Source organism: Chiloscyllium punctatum, chromosome 31 (assembly GCF_047496795.1).
Source record: "Chiloscyllium punctatum isolate Juve2018m chromosome 31, sChiPun1.3, whole genome shotgun sequence".
Classification (NCBI taxonomy): domain Eukaryota; kingdom Metazoa; phylum Chordata; class Chondrichthyes; order Orectolobiformes; family Hemiscylliidae; genus Chiloscyllium; species Chiloscyllium punctatum.
In genome coordinates this window covers 41,514,295-41,522,580 of record NC_092769.1, presented here as the reverse complement: position 1 = coordinate 41,522,580, position 8,286 = coordinate 41,514,295, and the positions used below count along the sequence as shown (strand labels likewise).

At 46.3% G+C, this 8,286-nt stretch overlaps 1 non-coding gene across 1 annotated transcript; it reads left to right on the top strand.

The window, feature by feature from the left end:
• Positions 1-3,564: 3,564 nt before the first annotated feature.
• Positions 3,565-3,646, top strand: trnal-cag (transfer RNA leucine (anticodon CAG)). Its single transcript has one exon. It is a non-coding gene; the product is annotated as a tRNA-Leu (tRNA).
• Positions 3,647-8,286: the final 4,640 nt, after the last annotated feature.

Here is an 8,286-nt window from a genome sequence, read left to right as displayed (position 1 = left end):
GCGACATTGACATTGCAGCCGGGCACATCCCAGCAGCTGTGCGAGTCGGAGAGGGATCATGGAACCCTTTTCATGTGACTTTGCGTCTGTTGTTATGCAGGGGCACAATTGGAAATGCAAGAAAAGGGGCAGTGCGGTCGGCTGGTAGTGTGGCCGTGCGGTCTAAGGCGCTGAATCCAGGTTCCAGTGTTGAAAGGGGCGCGGGTTCGAATCCCGCTACTGCCATTTCTGTTGTTTAACTCCAATGCTGCAGCTTGTTAAAATGCTGTTTCCGCCCCCACTGTATTGATGTCGAAAACAAAAGTAAAATGGGTTTGCCTCCCGAGGAATTAACTGTGGTGTGGGACAGTGCCACGCGGAAAATCGCAAACAGCTCTGCTGTTCCAGGCAATTTGAGCGTTTACTGGAACCGAATGGAGACTGTTATTTCATCGCTGTTGTCATGAAACACTGCAGAAACGAACGACTTCCTTACTTTTGCTCCGACTGACCATACTCCGTGAAATTTCCCCGGACCCACAGTTGAGGATTTTTGCTGCTGGAAGTTACCTCAGAAACCCTGTTAACTCGTAATGTGGTGACTCGACTCGTCGTTATTTGGTTTTCTGGTCAATGGGAAAATCGATCCAATGAATTTGGATGTCACATGTTATTGAATTTCTCCCATTTCCTTTATTTCCGTCCTGGAGACATCGGAAGGGAAAGGTAATCTAATCGAGACTGTGATTGGTGAAATTCACTTTTTATGGCCCCTTCTTATTATGTTCTTTCTTTCTCTCTTTTCAGCATTGTCTGGGAAGTGTTGGTGCACTAAGGCTGCAGTATGTTTGAAAGAGTAGTTTGGAATTGCCCTGTTGTTAGTTGTGAGATTACTTTATGACTCATGCCCTCGGACTGTCTCACATTTAGCATTCATGCATCTCTGTGTCTGAAAATGCATTAGGCATGCCAGTTTTGTTTGTGTTCCGTGTTAAATGCTTACTGTTTTGCGATTCGCTCAGTACATTACGAGTTAACAGGGTTTCTGAGGTAACTTCCAGCAGCAGAAATCCTCAACTGAGGGTCTGGGAAAATTTCACGGAGTATGGTCAGTCGGAGCAAAAGTAAGGAAGTCGTTCGTTTCTGCAGTGTTTCACAATACTACCTTTCCCGTGAGCAGTCGAACAGACGAAACGATTGTGCCACAGACTGCGACGGCAAGCTCTGTTAAAAAGTAATCCTTTAAAGCCGGTGTAAGCAACACGACGGTATTGGGGTACACCGCGTGGAATCAGATACTTCGGTGTATCTCGTCCATGCTCACCACGTAGCCAAAGTTAAACAAGTCCCGTTCCCCAGCATTTGGCCCCAATCCCGCTAAACCCATCCTATCCAGAAACTCATCCGATTACCTTTGCAATTTTCTGAGTGTAATCGCCTCCTCCACTTCCTCTGGTAGCTCATTCCAAACACGCACAACCTTCTGTGTGGGAAATGTGCCTCAGGTCCTTTGTCAATTTCAGCCCACTCACCTTAAACCGATGCTCTCGATTTTTCAACTCACCCCAACTTGGGTAAAACACATAAATACTCAGTTTACAACCCTTCCATAAGATCATGTCGCAGCCGTTATGCTGCGGGGAAAGTCGTCCCAGCTTATTCCACCTCGCCCTACGGTCCAAACATTGACGACATCCTTGTCTATATTTTGTCATCAATTTCACGTGGTTTTTTTTTACGTTTTCAAGATGTTAATTTCGCTGGACAATAACAAGCTATTGGAAACAGAAAGGTGAAACGTAGAATTGCTTCAACTTTCAGTGCTGGATGCCACTGAGCTGCAGTACAGTAGCCTCGGCTGGTTTCTGTAGTGTAGTGGTCATCACGTTCGCTTAACACGCGTAAGGTCCCCAGTTCGAAACTGGGCAGAAACTGCTTTCTTTTTCACATGCACAAGAACGGAGCTTCCTTGCTTGCTTTCCCATCTGCAAACCTGCCTTCGAATTTGCTTGAACGAATCTGCTCTCGTAGTGAAATGCAAGGCAACTCCATTTAATTACTGTGCAAAGCGTTATAAAGTTTTTCTCCAACCTGGTTCTGATCATATGCCATTCTGTTTGAGAGTGTAGTTGCCGCGTTCTGATCCTTCCACGAAAAGCAGTACCGCATTTGCATTCCTTGCGCAGGCGACCCGGTTCAAAGGCAGGGAAGAAGCTGATGCGCTGGTGTCACAGCGCACCACGAATTCCTGAACCTGTCTGTCTGTCAAACGTACCCCAAAGTCGTCTCTGAAAGGCTTCATTTGGAAGCTGTCTGTCGTTATTCAACGCGCGAGATTTGGCACCGGAGGTCCTGAATCATGTTTTGGAGCAGTTCGCACGTTAGTGGCTCATTCAATCAGCAACAGCAATGAAAAAAAACATACACTCTGAGAGGAACCTCCGGACCTGTGCTGTCATAGCGTCGCTAGTATTAAGGTGCGCCCCGAGATCTAAGCCATCGTGGAACTGTAACGGAGGAATCGACAGAGAGGCTACAGAATGACATCGCATCCATTTAATTTTCTTTAAATCACTGACGAGCAGGAAAATGTTCACGGAGAGGGCGAGTGGAGAAGTGTGGCAATTGAAGCTCTGGTGAAACTCCTTCTTTGTGATTCACTCAGCAAACAGAGACGTGAAGGTGACTCAGGCGTGAGAGCTCTTCACATCGAGAACAAAAAGCAATCAAGGGCAGTTAGCACCTCTTCCGGAGGTGCGGTGGGGTGAGGTAATTACCTTTTGAGTTCTGTTACTATGTTCAGAAACTGCCTTTTAGATTGAGGTGAACAGAAACGCCATTTCTAATAAGCACCATGGAAGTTAGCAAAATGTATTGAGTCGCTTCTCGTCGATTCCCGCACAGGTTTCCGACTCACTTGGTATCCATGTGGCTCATGTCCAGGAGTGAACATCTCTGCAGCAAATTGCCCGTTTAAGGTAAAAGGCACGGAAAGTGTCATCTCGAACAGGCTCCGAGGTCAGAGCATCCTCACAATGGGATCTGTCGCTCTCGGAATGTAATGCGACTTCCGGTTTTAGGGTAGAGAACTTTCTTTGGGACCCTTATTCTGCAAAACAGACACAGTGACTGAATAAATGCTGCACGGTATGATTTGGAACACGGCCTGCTCAGCTTTGTGCATTTTCCCTGTAGTCCGGTGTGTTTCGTGTTCCGTGTAAACGTGAAAGTCGTCCTTTTTCGAGCAATGGGTGAAATCATTTAGCAAAGCAAGAATCGAAATTGCAGTAATGTCAAGCAGCTCATGGTTATTTGACCAAATCATAAGCGAACATATATTGTCACGCACTCACAGATACATTTGTAGCTGAAAAGAGTCCGAGAAGATAGACTCAGCTTAAAATTGATTTTTGTCTGGATTGATGGGCTATCATTATCTGCTGCGACATTGACATTGCAGCCGGGCACATCCCAGCAGCTGTGCGAGTCGGAGAGGGATCATGGAACCCTTTTCATGTGACTTTGCGTCTGTTGTTATGCAGGGGCACAATTGGAAATGCAAGAAAAGGGGCTGTGCGGTCGGCTGGTAATGTGGCCGAGCGGTCTAAGGCGCTGGATCCAGGTTCCAGTCTTGAAAGGGGCGCGGGTTCGAATCCCGCCACTGCCATTTCTGTTGTTTAACTCCAATGCTGCAGCTTGTTAAAATGCTGTTTCCGCCCCCACTGTATTGATGTCGAAAACAAAAGTAAAATGGGTTTGCCTCCCGGGGAATTAACTGTGGTGTGGGACAGTGCCACGCGGAAAATCGCAAACAGCTCTGCTGTTCCAGGCAATTTGAGCGTTTACTGGAACCGAATGGAGACTGTTATTTCATCGCTGTTGTGATGAAACACTGCAGAAACGAACGACTTCCTTACTTTTGCTCCGACTGACCATACTCCGTGAAATTTCCCCGGACCCACAGTTGAGGATTTTTGCTGCTGGAAGTTACCTCAGAAACCCTGTTAACTCGTAATGTGGTGACTCGACTCGTCGTTATTTGGTTTTCTGGTCAATGGGAAAATCGATCCAATGAATTTGGATGTCACATGTTATTGAATTTCTCCCATTTCCTTTATTTCCGTCCTGGAGACATCGGAAGGGAAAGGTAATCTAATCGAGACTGTGATTGGTGAAATTCACTTTTTATGGCCCCTTCTTATTATGTTCTTTCTTTCTCTCTTTTCAGCATTGTCTGGGAAGTGTTGGTGCACTAAGGCTGCAGTATGTTTGAAAGAGTAGTTTGGAATTGCCCTGTTGTTAGTTGTGAGATTACTTTATGACTCATGCCCTCGGACTGTCTCACATTTAGCATTCATGCATCTCTGTGTCTGAAAATGCATTAGGCATGCCAGTTTTGTTTGTGTTCCGTGTTAAATGCTTACTGTTTTGCGATTCGCTCAGTACATTACGAGTTAACAGGGTTTCTGAGGTAACTTCCAGCAGCAAAAATCCTCAACTGAGGGTCTGGGAAAATTTCACGGAGTATGGTCAGTCGGAGCAAAAGTAAGGAAGTCGTTCGTTTCTGCAGTGTTTCACAATACTACCTTTCCCGTGAGCAGTCGAACAGACGAAACGATTGTGCCACAGACTGCGACGGCAAGCTCTGTTAAAAAGTAATCCTTTAAAGCCGGTGTAAGCAACACGACGGTATTGGGGTACACCGCGTGGAATCAGATACTTCGGTGTATCTCGTCCATGCTCACCACGTAGCCAAAGTTAAACAAGTCCCGTTCCCCAGCATTTGGCCCCGATCCCGCTAAACCCATCCTATCCAGAAACTCATCCGATTACCTTTGCAATTTTCTGAGTGTAATCGCCTCCTCCACTTCCTCTGGTAGCTCATTCCAAACACGCACAACCTTCTGTGTGGGAAATGTGCCTCAGGTCCTTTGTCAATTTCAGCCCACTCACCTTAAACCGATGCTCTCGATTTTTCAACTCACCCCAACTTGGGTAAAACACATAAATACTCAGTTTACAACCCTTCCATAAGATCATGTCGCAGCCGTTATGCTGCGGGGAAAGTCGTCCCAGCTTATTCCACCTCGCCCTACGGTCCAAACATTGACGACATCCTTGTCTATATTTTGTCATCAATTTCACGTGGTTTTTTTTTACGTTTTCAAGATGTTAATTTCGCTGGACAATAACAAGCTATTGGAAACAGAAAGGTGAAACGTAGAATTGCTTCAACTTTCAGTGCTGGATGCCACTGAGCTGCAGTACGGTAGCCTCGGCTGGTTTCTGTAGTGTATTGGTCATCACGTTCGCTTAACACGCGTAAGGTCCCCAGTTCGAAACTGGGCAGAAACTGCTTTCTTTTTCACATGCACAAGAACGGAGCTTCCTTGCTTGCTTTCCCATCTGCAAACCTGCCTTCGAATTTGCTTGAACGAATCTGCTCTCGTAGTGAAATGCAAGGCAACTCCATTTAATTACTGTGCAAAGCGTTATAAAGTTTTTCTCCAACCTGGTTCTGATCATATGCCATTCTGTTTGAGAGTGTAGTTGCCGCGTTCTGATCCTTCCACGAAAAGCAGTACCGCATTTGCATTCCTTGCGCAGGCGACCCGGTTCAAAGGCAGGGAAGAAGCTGATGCGCTGGTGTCACAGCGCACCACGAATTCCTGAACTTGTCTGTCTGTCAAACGTACCCCAAAGTCGTCTCTGAAAGGCTTCATTTGGAAGCTGTCTGTCGTTATTCAACGCGCGAGATTTGGCACCGGAGGTCCTGAATCATGTTTTGGAGCAGTTCGCACGTTAGTGGCTCATTCAATCAGCAACAGCAATGAAAAAAAACATACACTCTGAGAGGAACCTCCGGACCTGTGCTGTCATAGCGTCGCTAGTATTAAGGTGCGCCCCGAGATCTAAGCCATGTTGGAACTGAAACGGAGGAATCGACAGAGAGGCTACAGAATGACATCGCATCCATTTAATTTTCTTTAAATCACTGACGAGCAGGAAAATGTTCACGGGGAGGGCGAGTGGAGAAGTGTGGCAATTGAAGCTCTGGTGAAACTCCTTCTTTGTGATTCACTCAGCAAACAGAGACGTGAAGGTGACTCAGGCGTGAGAGCTCTTCACATCGAGAACAAAAAGCAATCAAGGGCAGTTAGCACCTCTTCCGGAGTGGCGGTGGGGTGAGGTAATTACCTTTTGAGTTCTGTTACTATGTTCAGAAACTGCCTTTTAGATTGAGGTGAACAGAAACTCCATTTCTAAGAAGCACCATGGAAGTTAGCAAAATGTATTGAGTCGCTTCTCGTCGATTCCCGCACAGGTTTCCGACTCACTTGGTATCCATGTGGCTCATGTCCAGGAGTGAACATCTCTGCAGCAAATTGCACGGTTAAGGTAAAAGGCACGGAAAGTGTCATCTCGAACAGGCTCCGAGGTCAGAGCATCCTCACAATGTGATCTGTCGCTCTCGGAATGTAATGCGACTTCCGGTTTTAGGGTAGAGAACTTTCTTTGGGACCCTTATTCTGCAAAACAGACACAGTGACTGAATAAATGCTGCACGGTATGATTTGGAACACGGCCTGCTCAGCTTTGTGCATTTTCCCTGTAGTCCGGCGTGTTTCGTGTTCCGTGTAAACGTGAAAGTCGTCCTTTTTCGAGCAATGGGTGAAATCATTTAGCAGAGCAAGAATCGAAATTGCAGTAATGTCAAGCAGCTCATGGTTATTTGACCAAATCATAAGCGAACATATATTGTCACGCACTCACAGATACATATGTAGCTGAAAAGAGTCTGAGAAGATAGACTCAGCTTACCATTGATTTTTGTCTGGATTGATGGGCTATCATTATCTGCTGCGAAATTGACATTGTAGCCGGGCACATCCCAGCAGCTGTGCGAGTCGGAGAGGGATCATGGAACCCTTTTCATGTGACTTTGCGTCTGTTGTTATGCAGGGGCACAATTGGAAATGCAAGAAAAGGGGCCGCGCGATCGGCTGGTAGTGTGGCCGAGCGGTCTAAGGCGCTGGATCCAGGTTCCAGTCTTGAAAGGGGCGCGGGTTCGAATCCCGCCCCTGCCATTTCTGCTGTTTAACTCCAAAGCTGCAGCTTGTTAAAATGCTGTTTCCGCCACCTCTGTATTGATGTTGAAAACAAAAGTAAAATGGGTTTGCTTCCCGGGGAATTAACTGTGGTGTGGGACAGTGCCACGCGGAAAATCGCAAACAGCTCTGCTGTTCCAGCCAATTTGTGCGTTTACTGGAACCGAATGGAGACTGTTATTTCATCGCTGTTGTGATGAAACACTGCAGAAACGAACGACTTACTTACTTTTGCTCCGACTGACCATACTCCGTGAAATTTTCCCAGACCCACAGTTGAGGATTTTTGCTGCTGGAAGTTACCTCAGAAACCCTGTTCACTCGTAATGTGGTGACTCGACTCGTCGTTATTTGGTTTTCTGGCCAATGGGAAAATCGATCCAATGAATTTCGATGTCACATGTTATTGAATTTCTCCCATTTCCTTTATTTCCGTCCTGGAGGCATCGGAACGGAAAGGGAATCTCATCGAGACTGTGATTGTTGAAATTCACTTTTTATGGCCCCTTCTTATTATGTTCTTTCTTTCTCTCTTTTCAGCATTGTCTGGGAGGTGTTGGTGCACTAATGCTGCAGTATGTTTGAAAGAGTAGTTTGGAATTGCCCTGTTGTTCGTTGTGAGATTACTTTATGACTCATGCCCTCGGACTGTCTCACATTTAGCATTCATGCATCTCTGTGTCTGAAAGTGCATTAGGCATGCCAGTTTTGTTTGTGTTCCGTGTTAAATGCTTACTGTTTTGCGATTCGCTCAGTACATTACGAGTTAACAGGGTTTCTGAGGCAACTTCCAGCAGCAGAAATCCTCAACTGAGGGTCTGGGAAAATTTCACGGAGTATGGTCAGTCGGAGCAAAAGTAAGGAAGTCGTTCGTTTCTGCAGTGTTTCACAATACTACCTTTCCCGTGAGCAGTCGAACAGACGAAACGATTGTGCCACAGACTGCGACGGCAAGCTCTGCTAAAAAGTAATCCTTTAAAGCCGGTGTAAGCAACACGACGGTATTGGGGTACACCGCGTGGAATCAGATACTTCGGTGTATCTCGTCCATGCTCACCACATAGCCAAAGTTAAACAAGTCCCGTTCCCCAGCATTTGGCCCCTATCCCGCTAAACCCATCCTATCCAGAAACTCATCCGATTACCTTTGCAATTTTCTGAGTGTAATCGCCTCCTCCACTTCCTCTGGGAGCTCATT